At 35.6% G+C, this 13,893-nt stretch overlaps 1 protein-coding gene across 1 annotated transcript in view; it reads right to left on the minus strand.

Annotated features, from left to right (window-relative positions):
• The window catches only part of LOC109545560 (patched domain-containing protein 3), a gene marked incomplete in the record, with an annotated part of 32,066 nt that extends 18,636 nt beyond the window's left edge, over positions 1–13,430 (minus strand). The window contains 1 exon segment of the mRNA XM_048666352.1: positions 13,004–13,430.
• Positions 13,431–13,893: the final 463 nt, after the last annotated feature.

Consider the following 13,893-nt stretch of genomic DNA (forward strand, 5'->3'; position numbering starts at 1 on the left):
GAATTTGCATAAATATTAAAATTATTGATTTGTTGATTTCTTGGCAAGTGTTTGCAGTTTCTGTGAATTTTTTTACCGTATCGTTTCAATTTACTGATACAATTTCTAATTGCGTGCGTAATTTTTTTGTTTTTGTGCGGCGGCCTTTGTGGGAGCAAGCAACGGTTCAATTTGCTCATATTTCCAGCACCTTCGCTTAGATCTTCCTCATTGTTTTCGTCTATTTTCTTCATAATTTGACCGCCACGAAAAAAAGACACTTTATCGCGCACTACTAACACCAAGAACTGCACAATTAAAGCAAATTAATAACGAAACTGAAGAAAGTGATTTATTTCCCCAATTAATTGTTTACATTCTGCCAATTTATCCTCACCTCTGCAACTCMAYTTGCAACTAATTGCTTACTTTGGCSTTTTAAGGGCGATCTTAGCACTTTGCGATGTTGAATTGAAATGAAACTGGGTCAGGCTTCAGTATACAACTTMTTTCGTTCAGGAGGAGGACAATTCCTCGTTTGCCCCYCAAATTCTTCCTRTTGTYGCATACYAARCAAACTTTTGGGATGWTGAAAATGAAGTTTAGTAGTCATTTTCTGGAAATTTGAAGTCWCCACCTTGGCTGSTTTAGAAGTTGTGAATTTCTAAAGTAGAGTTGTGCTTATGAATTGYTCACTGTTTGAGTAAAAGGAGATTTCAGATACTTGCGGATGTTGGATACCAATGCAACTTTTCTGGAGTTATTAGTGAAGTTTACTGGGAAACTTGCCAAATATCAAGTGGCTCAYTTCCTTTGTTATRGAGTTGTGAATTTTTAAATTCAACTAGTGCGCATCCTCTGCCCATCCACTACGGGGGTTAAAAGTGAATTCACRATCTTCCTGTTGTGACCAWCATGGAAAAACATTTTTCCAGCCARTATCGAAAATGWGTAGTAAATTTCAACACGGCGTCTTCAATAATGACGTCACTGCCAACTAGCTTGGGACGACTATACCTCTTAATCGAAAAGTTGTGAAGGTTTACCTGTCTGGAAGATTTAAGCCCAAATATCCTTTACGGAGTGTTTGGGCTTAAAATAAAGAAGCTACAGGTTAAAAACAAAAAAGTGCTGATATTAAACCGGTATGAATCAATTTCAAGATTACAAACAGAGCGTGCTGAACGGGTTTTCAGAGCGTACAATGTGTAAATGATAGTCTTAACGGTCAGGGATGGTTCTTCAGGTGCAGATTAACTATTACCTGATCTTCCCGTATTACTTCCAAAGTCCTAACTGTACTTAGAACAGTTCCAATTGAAAAAATGCATATGAAATTCACCAACTAATTAGCTTAAAGCCTTCAGTGAGTATTCGCTTCCGTTGCTGATCGATCAGACGATGGACTAGCATTTGTTATTATAAAATAATTGCCATTGCTAAATAGAATATTGTTACTTAAAGCCCAGATGCTAAGTTAGATAAGCAATTAGCACGCCTCATTTTAATTGGTTGATATTCAAATTTCCACGGTTATTGCAATTTCAATTTGCGTTATGGATTTTTTAATTGAATTGTTGTTGATGATGGAAATCATGTTTTTATGATTTCGACGTGTTGTTGCATCAAGCGCAAAGAAATCGAACTAAGCCTAGAAAGGTCGCAGTGGATTTACCCAAATTTCAGCGAATTCTTTGGACAGGATTATATTTAAATATGTACTAAACTTCAAGAGGCGATTTTAAGAAAATGAGTTCATGTAAGTAGAGGTTTGGAAATGCTTCTTTTTCAATATGCAATACACGAAAAAGAACGGTTTTTCGTAAATAAATTCACAAACTTTTGAGCGATATTTTTTAAATTTATAAGTGGCAAAAAGTGCGCGATTGACTTTTTCCAATTTTCTTCTTCCTATGGGATTACGCAACTTGCAGTAAATCTTTTCCATCTCTTCACTTGGCTTTCTAAGACGCCTGAGTATCTAGATAAAAAAATAAAAACGCCCTTGCTGTTTTTTGCCCAAGGAACATCATTTTTCTAGCGCAGTTTGAAACTGTTTTGGATGGACCAAATGCTCACAAAACTATCGCATAGTTCTTTTAATATAGTTTTCTAAATATCACCCTGTACAAGAATGTACTGGCTAAGACTTTGCCCCGGAACACAACAAAGGCCTTGCTTTCCAACAGATTAATCTATTTGCAGCATTACAATATGTTTAGTAGAAGTAAAACCATTAATTGCTGAATGCGATTAATTAGCAAAAGCCACCCAGGTAACAAAGCGCGTGTGATGGTGATGAATGAAAAAGCAATTCCACGTTGAGCATGCATAAAGGAAACTGTTCCATTTAGTAGTGGTTTAAGTAGTTTGTATCACATTTTTATCGCACAATTGTCCGCTGGTTTACTCGCATTCTACTAGCGGTTCCGCCTTAGATTCGCCGTCCATTAATCCACTTAAATCATTGAGCTCTTCCGTTTACTTTCATCATAAATTTGTCTCCTTTTGGCCCAACTTAATCCGGCCAATATGCTAATGGGACCGTAATTGCTATTGTTTCCTCTATTAAAGTTAATCAGTTTGTTCGCCTAGAATCGCGCTTTCGCGTACAGAATGCATGTGCTATAACAGATTGATTGGAGATTTGATTAAAGAAAAATTTAAATTTGTAGTTTTTGAGAATGGCGATATTCTAGGATAAGGTTGGGAAATAGTGTGAAACTTACTAATTTTGATTTTTGTGCGTTTAAACTGCTTTGCACCGCGCACGCAATTCTGATTCAGAATCTGATTCCAATTCTCTCTAAAATGGTATGAAAACAGGGTCTGCAGCTCAAATGGTTTTTGAGATACCACAAAAAATACCGCGGCATGTTTGAATGAAGCGAGTTCAAAAAACCCTGCCAATTTATGCTTTTCATAAAATATACAAGTTTTTGTGAAAACTGCCTATATTTTCCAGGCGATTCACCTGTTGCAATCGTCTGTTAGTGCTCTATCCATTGGTGTGAAAATAAGCGCTCTAGCTCAATCTGCTCATGAGAAATTAGGAAAAAAGTGGCATGGAGCACGAAATGTTGGCCTAATATGGCCCCTGATTGGGTGATATTCAAATTTTGCTTCTTGTGTGTTAACTTCCACTTTTCTTCACTCACCTTTACGAATTATCTATAAAATTATAGGAAAACGGGCTCTGTAGCTCAAATGGTTCTTGAACTATGAAGAAAAAAGCAGCGTCATATTTGAGTAAATTTCGCGAGTTTTAAAAACCGCGCATAAACAATCGCTTTTTCGACATACTTTTTTGGAAAAACTCCCATTTTCCAGGTGATGTTTGGCTTATTAAGATCGCAATTTAGTGCTCTATCTAGTGGTGACAAAATGTGCGCTGCAGCTCAATCTGTTTATGAGAAATAGACAAAAAGATGGCGTAAAACACGAAATTTCCACCTAATATTTCACCTAAATAAAGTTGTTTAATTGTCGCTTTATCTGTAAAAACTGCCAATTCTTCTGTTAAAAAATTAAAAATTGAACTCGTTTTACTAGAGTAACTGCCATATAAACATGAAATATTTCAAAATTCTCAGCCAAATTGAATGTTCTTAAGCGATTAACAGCAAAATAATTTCACTAGCGTTCCAAACAATAAAATCCCTAATTAACAAGAAAAAATATTTGCTGCAATCGATTCTAAATGAAAATCAATCATCAATCTCCAGGCCAAAGTAAAAAGAACGAAAGAGAAAATAAACAATAGAAATTAATGGATTTCTGAGCAGATAATAAAATTAGATTAAAATGAAATTGGAGCAAACGTGAAGGGAACAGACAATCCTGTAAACGCCCACAAGCAACTAAATGAAGCGGAAAGAAAAAAGAATCCAAACAATAAAGAATTAACTCTAAGACAAAATATTATAACTCCATCTTGGCATTTCAAGCGCATGAAGCAAGATGGACCAACTGGAGACTAAGAATTGAACTTGGAAAATTAGAATACGATTGGAACCAATCAGGTTCGTTCAAAGCAGAATTAATTTAACAATAATCAGGTAATTAACAGGAGAAAGTCTCATTATAAATGGTGATATATCGTAATATTAGCCATGCTAATTTGAGGAAGAGTTTGGAAGAACTGAGCAAAACAAACACGGTCGTAATGAGCGAAACTCATCAAAGGAAGCAATTTGAAACAATTTCTTGCTTGCCTTTGGCCATTTCTCCTTTCGTTATGTTTCTGTTCAGTGTCTAAATCTGCTTTTAATAAGATTTGGTTTTCTATCGATTTTGTCTGCGATTGAATGATTCGTGTTTGATGTAGCACATATTTGTTTTTTTACTTTCCCGAATCTGTTTTGGCCGGATTTAGATTTAACACTCCTTCAGGAGGCATAGTTTGTTTTTGTTTTCCATTGTTGGTAAAAAGTCCCGAGTTTACAGACTAATTGATAATAAAGCTCACTTTTCTACTTCAATACAATTTAATATATCATATAATTCAAAAAAATCATCAACCTTTTGGTTCAATAAAGCGAAACGTTGGCCTTCACAAATCAAAATTAAGTCCAATGACTGAGTAGGAAATAAATCAATTTAGGAGTAACAATTTAGATAAAATCCAGTTTTCGATAAATTCCTCGTTAACATTGTGCATTATTCATATATTGCACATTGCGAGCAGGCTCGATTGGAAGCAAATATTTCCAAACCGAATGAAATATTAGAAACCCTAATGAACAACCGTAATTTACGAAAAGTTAACCAATTAATGCTCCAAGCCACGGTTCACTACTTCTCTTATTTCAGAATGACCTGAAAGTTTATACACGTTTTATGCAATCCAAGCTAGTTTTTTCGCGTTATTAGTATGTTTTACTTTTTGCTTTTTGATTAGGGAAACCGAATTAAGGTTAAACGTTGTTACGTTGCCAACATGACTGAGTTAATATTTAAAAGGAAAGTACTTTAATTTTTTTTTTTGCTGAGAGTTGTAAATAACATTCAAGTTGACTGGCTGAAAACTGTTTTTACGTAATATTTGGAAACAGATTTAAATAGTCAGCCATTTAAATGAAACGTATTGAAACAAGCAATGTCAGCTTGAGGTAGCTATTTTGCCACGGTTCTCCAATTTGGCGATATAACCGAAAAACACATAAAGTGGATTTAGTGCAATCGGCAAAGAGAAATCAGTCACGACTGCATGCAACAGAATATCGCACACTATGCAGGATTATTCTAGCAAATATTATTATGCAATCCAGGAAAAATTGCCATTAATAGAACGTGGGCTGAAAGCAATTTGAAAATCACTGAAGACATTAAGTAACGCATTCCTGTCTTAACAGAGCCGATAATCATATGATATAAGGCTTCTAATTGCTGGAAATAGCAGTAAGTGTCTACCTTTTAGTAGATTAGTGGAGAATGTGGATCAGTGAATGAAAAGTGGATCAGTGGAACCTGATTATTTACTAATTGCTTTCGGCAATAGCCTAATAATGTTTCGTTTTCCTTCTGGTGATTTCCTCTAAAGTCTTCTTCATATTAGAGTGTTTAATCTCACTGATGTCTCACCATTCATAATGAGACTTTCTTCTCCTGATTACTCAATTATTGTTAATTTATCTGCTTGTATTATTTAATGTATTTATTAAGTTTCCAGTTGGTCCAGCTTGCGAATGGGTTGTGAATGCAAATAAAGCACTTTTTGAGTCAATTGTTTATTCATTTTTCGCTTTATTTACTTCCTTCTTGACACTAAAGGATTTTCCATCCATAGAATGCATAAAATGTATTTTTGAAAAACGAGTTTTGTAACTCAAATAGTTCTCGAGTGTGCCCGTAAAAAGGTGGTCATGTTTGGGTAGATTTTGCAAATATTTTAAACAAAGAATCTTAAAATTTAGACTGGTTTTTTTTGGAAACTGCCAACATTTCCCGATGCTTCACATATTAAAAGCGTCACTTAGTGCTCGATCCGTTGGTGTAGAAATTAGCGTTTCAGCTCAGCCTGTTCATGAGAAATGAGCAAAAAGGTGCCGCAAAATTAGTAGTTGGCAACGCATGAGTTTTTAAAGACAAACACAAACAACTGAAAATTTGCAAAATCGTCATAATTCAGTCAATATTAACTAAAAATTTTCGGGCGTTTTTCTGCCTTAGATTGAAATTTTTTAAGAGAAGCGTACACAAATGAAAGTTTAGTTTTTAGATGAGAGCTTGTGAATTTCTCAAAAATCATTGAACGTCTAGAAAACATGGATTTTTTCAAAATCCCAAGTTTGGGCTGTTCATCTGCAGTACTTTGCAACGTAGGAATTTTTAAATACAAACACACACAATTGAAGATACATTTTTTATATGGACGTTTGCAAAATTCATACAAATTTCAAATTCATTGTTCTTGTATCCAAAATACGATCGAATAGTTACTAACAATACTAATAATACTAACTAATAGTAACTTCATTTGAGGTAGTTTGCATAGCAACTTGTGAATTTTGCGCGTAAAGCACGTACAGACAAAAATGAGATTTTTAGCCAAAAGTTTGGAAATTTTTCAGTTGCAAATTCAGTGTTGTTCCTTCCACGTTACAACAGAAGCTGTTTTTTATCAGCCATATTTTGCAACATATGAATTTATAAAGCAAAATGCGTGGAATTAAGAGCGCAATTTTCCAAATGACGTTTTGCTAAATCCCGAAAATTCACTGAAATATCCAAATTCCCTGCCGATTTGTACACATTAGAACTGAAGCCTCTTTTACTTAAACTCTTAAGCTCTTTTGGGATTTTTTCTAAAATACCCACTTTCTACTGTATAAGAGGAAAACTGTTGGATTGTCTGCAATTTTTTTTAACATCTGCTCCTTTCCAGATAGACAAACAATGCATGCCAATAGTTTTGCTGCAAACAGAAAATTTATTCCAATTCTACATTCTGTTGGGAAGAAAGAAGCTCTTTTGGATTTTTTCGCTGAAATGTACAGTTTTCGGTTAAAAAATGATGGCCCTTGACTCAAGCTCCCATTAAATCAGGCTTTAAATTCTCTAAGCAATGATAGGAAAACGAGCTCTGTGGCGCAAATCGTTATTGAGAAACCTCGACAAATTTGAGACAATTTTTCAATAAAACACAATTCTTCAAATGCTGGCTTTTGCGTGGAAATTGCTATCATTTTCCACCTCGGAGCAGCGCCATTTAGTGCTCTGGTGCACTGTTGTAGAAATGAGTGCTCCAACTCGATCTATTCCGAAAAAATGAGCAAAATGGTGCTGTAAAACAGGAAATTTTGAGCTAATCTTGCACCTGATGATATTGAATTTTTGCGTTTTCATTTAAGACTGCTAATATCTCCTCACTCGTGTTCCTTTCTTCTCTTTTCGCCTCAAATAGTTCTCGAGAAACGACGACAAAACCAGCCGCATATTTGAGTCGATTTCGCAATTATACCTCGAAACACGAGGTATAAAAAAGAATCTAAACAAGTTTTTAGTTGTATCCAAACTGGCCTGCTTGCCACTCTAACGTGAAGAAAGTTTACCTCGATTTGACCATACGGAATTCTGGTTTGCAATTTTTTCCAAAATTCGTCAAAGAAAAGTCCAAATATTTGTGTTCGTTCAAGTAAATTTACATGAAAAATTGCCGATTCAGCTCTTCAACATTCCGCACAATTCCACTGAAGCATATGGTAAGCGAACTTATCATTTGATTGGGTCGATTTCACGAAATCTAATTATGCGCACTGGAGTAGGTCACATGTGTTGACCTCTTAAATGCCGACCAAGATCCTCATAATTGGGTTAACATAAATAAATTAATCGGAACAATCAAGCCAAATTATTCGTTAGAAGATAACCCTTTAAAAGCTAGTGATTGGGCGCAATTTCCATGTTGTTTTCAAAATCTAATCCTCCATCTGGAAGGCCCAAAAAATGCCATGTTTGTATTTTAATCCGGGCTTGCTAATGAATTATCTAAAGCATTTTTGCGGAAATTTCTTCTTAATCAATTTCGTACTGAAAGCGTTGTGCAACGTCATGAACTGCCACGCTTATTAAATCGCCCAACAATTTCTTCGACTGCAACGATAATCGCCATTATCCATTAGAATGATGGTTAAATTGACTGTCTTCTACCCTGGCGCTGTTTTCCACCTAAACAACAATTACGGAAATTGGCGAAGACAATGAAATAACAGCCTGTAGAAAAAGGAAAGCGTATTTGAAGACGTCAACTTTATCGTTTGGTAAAATTGGCGTAATTGCACGTCCAATTACAACTTGGCCAAAGTTGCAACATTTCAGGCAGAATGAGCGTAAGAACCGATAATCTAGCCGGATGGCATGTTCGTCACTATTCTTGCGCCAGACCTCGATCTTCAATTCGAAAAGTCGGCCCAAAGGAATTTTTTTAAGGGTGGAATTCTTCGAAAGGTACCTGCGATCCTTTCAGCCCTGCTTCGATTACCTTACGATTATTAGTCAGGTTTCTATTGTTGGCTTCACATTTTTCAAATCCCTGAACCCTAATGGGAGTACCTGAACTCTGAGGGACTAACGTAGAGATTTTGGCTGATTTTAGAAAAATAATTCCACAACAGTTGATGGATTGATGACAAGGCAAATAATCCATCCAAAAGCTGCTACTTTAAATGGGTATGAATGAAAGATCCGGTTTCTTTCTAACCCAGATTGTACCAAAGATACACCTGTTTAAAAATACACCAACTGCAATGTATTCACAAAAAACGAATGGTTGTCGTTTCATTTTCTTAGTGCTTCATCAACTTCTTTTGAAATTGTTTCCCATCTTCAACTAGTCAAAATGGAAGGTTTACTCTTTCTTGTCTGTAATGTTTCACTAGTTTTTTCACAATGTCTCAATTGCTGGCCATTTTCAAAAGAATGTGTCTTAATCAATCGAATTTCTACCGAAAATTTAGTAGGAATATTAATAAAATCCCAGTTAAGCATCCAAAAATGGACTCAAGTCTAATGGAAAAGGGCAGAAATGTGTTTCTTACCATCGCTAGTCAGTTGCCTGGTCTTCAAAATAAAACAGTAAAATATCCGAAAAAGTTACACTATTCACATTGTAAACTGAACACAAATCAGCAACACGTTTAGCCTGGAAGACCCGAACGCACACTAGCAGATATGCGAAACTTGAAGACTGAAAAACTCTTTTTTTGTTCAATATCTGCGTTTCACATAAAATGCTGCTCTGCTGGTGTGAAAAATGAAACTGCCAGTAAAGGAATAATAAACAATCTGAGCAATTCTTTGGCCAAAAGGACAGTAAATGAAACCTAAAAAAATGACAAAAACAGACAAGAGAAAAATTTTGACCCATTTATCAGCCAACTAAAGCAAAAAAAATCGACCATCATCCTACACAATCAGGCGCAAGTTTTAATTCATTTTTGCACAGCTACACCCATACAGCTGAAGATTTTGCCTTCAGGCTTAGATTAACCCAGAAACCAAATCATTAACCTGCGGAACAATATGCAGGGTATTTCGGCCAACCTGTTTGCTTTTTTATGGCAAAACAACTCAGTGTTTCAAGAGCGATTGAGGCTTCTTGTACGATTCGCACTGAAAGTGGACGAGATTTATCAGTGTCCTACATTCAACTCTCTTTTGGTTGATGTACGTATTTACGGAGGCTTAATTTTATATTTTTTCAATAACTTCAGTTACTGCCAGAGGGACGATTGGAATAGTAGCAAGTTGGCAATAAAAATCGAATTAACCGCAGTTACTATATTTGGATGAACCAAAGCAATAATCCTTGGCCAAACGTACCGCAAACACCAAGTAAATAATGATTTAGTGTCGAGTAACAAGGAAGAAACCTAAATATAGCCCTGTTATGATTGCTATCATTGTCTGCTGGCCATAAGTGATTTTTTCGCACTCACTGTCGCTTGTATTCATATAGTTATTAAACAATACAATTCCCAGCCTTAAAGTGGGCAATTTCAGGCTATCATTAAGCAGATCATCTTTTATAATTGCAGTAATGCGAAATTAATGTCCGCGAATTAAGGGGGAAGTACATTTTTTATTAGTTTTTTATTGAAACCATAATGTATTCGTTTTTTTACACAGAGATGTGATTTTGGGCAAATTTGCACTGAATTCGAGTAAAACTTCCCTTGTTTGATGCTTTAGCTGGGCTGAAAGCTTATGGTTTCTATTGCTTTGGTTTGAACACTAGATGTTTTGAGAAAGAGTCGCGATCAAAAGCCTATAAAAAATCAGAATCTGAGTGCATTCTACTGAAATCTTGCCTGAAATTCGCCCTAAATGTCGCGTTYACTAYATGGAAAATTTCAGAGCGCTACTTGCTCTAGTTTGATTACGGGATGTTTTTGAATAAACACCTGAAAGTGCTTGATACACCTTTCCATTCACGTTTGAGAGGCTCTAAAAATTCAAATTATGCCGGATTTGAGTGAAATTGCTTCTCAGTCTACTTTTGAATGTTGTATGTTTTGTTGCAAAATTTGCACTCGACTCTTAATTCTATTTGGAACCGAGACACTTTTTATTGAGGGGTTAGCCGGTGTCTAAGATTGAGCCCGTTTCTGCTCACGTTTGAAATCCTGTGAAAACTCAGAAGCAGATTCGATTCCAATGAAACTTTGTGTGCGTATTTGACTAAATGCTGTTTTTATTGCGTAAAAATTTGMTCGCTACTCGCTACTTGATGACTCCAATGAGTTCCGTTTGAAAAGGAGATTTTCTTAATGAGTGCTCATCTAGGGAGTCTCTATTATTGCTTCGGTTCCCTCCTATTTTTGAAAACGTGTGAAAAATGAAAACACACTCGATTTCACTAACATTTTGTGCAGGAAATGCCATAAATATTATTTGCATCGCGTTAAAATTTTAGATCGCTACCTAATGTGGTTTGCAAATGCGAATTTTTTAAAAGTYGMTAGTCTCMCGTTTGAAAAGTTMTGAAAAATCCAAWTCGGCCTAGATTTYAGYCAAACTTTCTYTAATTGTGGTTTTGGATRCTAGAGTTTTGGGGCAAAAATTTTAAGGCCCGGCCTAGTTTYGTATGAAAATGATAATTTTTTYAAATGGGTCTATAATTGCTTTCGTTCAAGCTTATGTTGGATGGCTTATGTTGGAARCCTCMGACGTGGACTAGATTCCACTGAAACCTTGTCCAGAAAAAGCCCCAAATATTGTATTTTTATTGTGTGAAAAKTCCAGTTKATTAGTTGGTTTGGGTTGAAAATACGAATTTTTCAAATTAAGCCGCGGAATGTCTCAAGTTTTASGCACGTTTGRGAGTAAAACAACGGAATCTGGATGGTCATGTGTGAAAACCTGTRAAAATTTGGAGTCGCACTGGATTTCATGGAAAGTCCGTGTTTGAGGATTGCGCTAAATATTATTTTTATTGCGTTAAAATCTTGAGTCGCTCCTTAGTTTGGTTTGTAAATGACAATTTTTCAAAATAAGCCTTAGACGTGTTTTGTCCAAAGGTTTTTGGCGCGTATGAGAGGTTCTGAAAAATCATATTCAGCCCGGATTTTAATGCAAATCCGTTTAAGTTTTCTCTTATGTGTTATATTTTTGGTGCTAAAATTTCAAAAACTCACTTACATCTGTTTAAGAAAGAAAAATTTTTACATGTGCTTCCAGCTAGTTTATGTTTGCTTCGAATGAGATTCATATTTGAGAGCCTGTGAAAAATCAAACTCGTTGTGGATTATAGGGAAACTTTGTTTAAATATGGCCCTAGAAATTATTTTTACTGTGTAAAAATTTCAGGTTGCTCCTTGGCTGGGTTTGAGAATGAGAAGTTTTCAAATTGCGCTCATGGAAGTGCTAATGATTATATTTTTCAGTCACGTTTGACACGCCGTGAAAAATCGCATTCTGACTGGATTTGAGTGAAACTTTCCCTAATTGTTCTTTGAAGCATTGGTTCTGTTCTGCGAAAAGTAACCAGTTACGTAAATTTCATATTAATTTTTTACTTAAATATTTTTTGAACCTTGTTTTTCTTAGGACGAATATTCCTAATATTTTCATCAGCTTTTTCCAGTCTTAATTAAAATTAAATAAGTTGGTATTAAAATCAACTTTTTAAAACAATTTTTAATTAATACAATTTACAAAGTGGGTGTTTATAATATAGTAGCAGCAACAATCTGCTTATAAATGAAAATTAAGTCTGAAGTCTGTCTGCTGGGTAGCGGCATTTATAGGGGGTTGTTATCTCAATGGCTATTTAATCGGGTATCAAGGTCCAAGTTTCTTAATTTTAATAATAGTAATAAATAAATCTTAAGAAGAATGAAACAGCAATGAAAAAACATAACTAGTAAAGTTGTAAAAAAGGCCTCATTGATCAAGATCTAACCAACTTTTGAACATTTAACATGTAAATGTTGTTCAATGTTACTTTATTTGCATCCTAAGTGATTGATTGCGCGGCTAGTGAATTGCAAGAAGCGAAGGAAAGTTAACAGTCTACCAAATTATTTGCAATAAACGTTTGCACTTTTACTAATATTAATAGATTCATTAAATGCACATTAACCGAATGTATTTCGATCCGAAACGTTTACTGATGTTCTTCTATTGCAAAGCCCGGAAACCTACTTTTCAAACAGTCGAATTTCTCAAAATGTTGATTCTTGTAAGAGGGTGGAAATCTACCCATGTGTTCTGAAAATTCCAATAGATAGATATGGATAAAATTTAGTGGAAAGCTAATTTTCTGATATTCGTTTCTAACTTGAGTTTAAAAAGAGTTTGTTCAAAAAATCCATTCACCATGTTTGCGTTCAAATGAGGGCAATTGATTCTGTGGCTTGATTCCATTTCAAAACCGATTACCAAAAAAATTTGCGTCATTTTAATTAGGTTTTGCTAAGCCCGATTTTAATTAAAACCAATCCACTGTAAATCTTTAAGTAGGCTTCAACCAGCCCTCGGTGCTGGCCCTTAACGGGAACGGGAAAACCTTATATGTACATACCTTGCTTGATTTGTCTAAATCCTTTGCCTGCTTTAATCCACAAAGGTCACTAATTCCCTAGCGAAAAAGAATTTTCATTTTTCGCTCACAGAAAAAAAAGAACCACTTGAGAAATTGGCCACAAATTTGGACGCCCGCAATGCGCTCGAAGAACCCAGAAAACTAACGCAAWGTCTTCGACTGGGACGAGAACCTCACGTAGAATGTCTTTCACTGTTGGTCGAGCTGCCGGCAACTAAACTGAAGCACCGATAGATAGATAAACCGWCAGTAGAAAATGCTTATGCTTGTTGGGACCGACTGCCCACATTGACCGATTTGTTCAAACAACAGTGTCCAAGAACGTACTGGGTACGTCCATGTGGAAACCTGGACTTTCCCAGAAAAACACGGTTAAGGCGCACCAAATGTTAACCGGATACTGACGATATCACAATAAAAGCACATTTGCCCGTTATCGAAAGATGAGCATTTGTTTGTTATGGATTGTGATAATAATTGGACAAATGGAACAGTATTTTGCCGTAGGAGTAATAATGGGTTGATAGTTGGAGTTTATCGGGAAATATATTGCGGCTGTCCAGAGTCTTGGACTTTTTAGTGTAGGGTCTGGGCAGTGGATTCTTCTGGTTCACAGTCTGATTGATTTTTTTTTTGTTGAAGAACAAACGGAAAACTGTTGATCAGAAATCTAGCTGAACCAGCTTTTGAAAGGGTTTCTCGTTCCTCGAACTCAAAAATTCTAAAAACGTTGTTGAAACTCATCAGTAAAACTTTTCATTTGTGGTAATGCTAATGCTAAGCAACAATGTCCTGGATTAGTTTTTCCCGAAACTTTCCATTAACAGGTCAAGATGAGCAAGGGCGTATCCAGGGGGGGTCATGGGGGG

This window comes from Dendroctonus ponderosae, unplaced genomic scaffold, assembly GCF_020466585.1.
Source record: "Dendroctonus ponderosae isolate FM_Combo_2020 unplaced genomic scaffold, Dpon_F_20191213v2 Dpon_F_20191213_5, whole genome shotgun sequence".
NCBI lineage: Eukaryota > Metazoa > Arthropoda > Insecta > Coleoptera > Curculionidae > Dendroctonus > Dendroctonus ponderosae.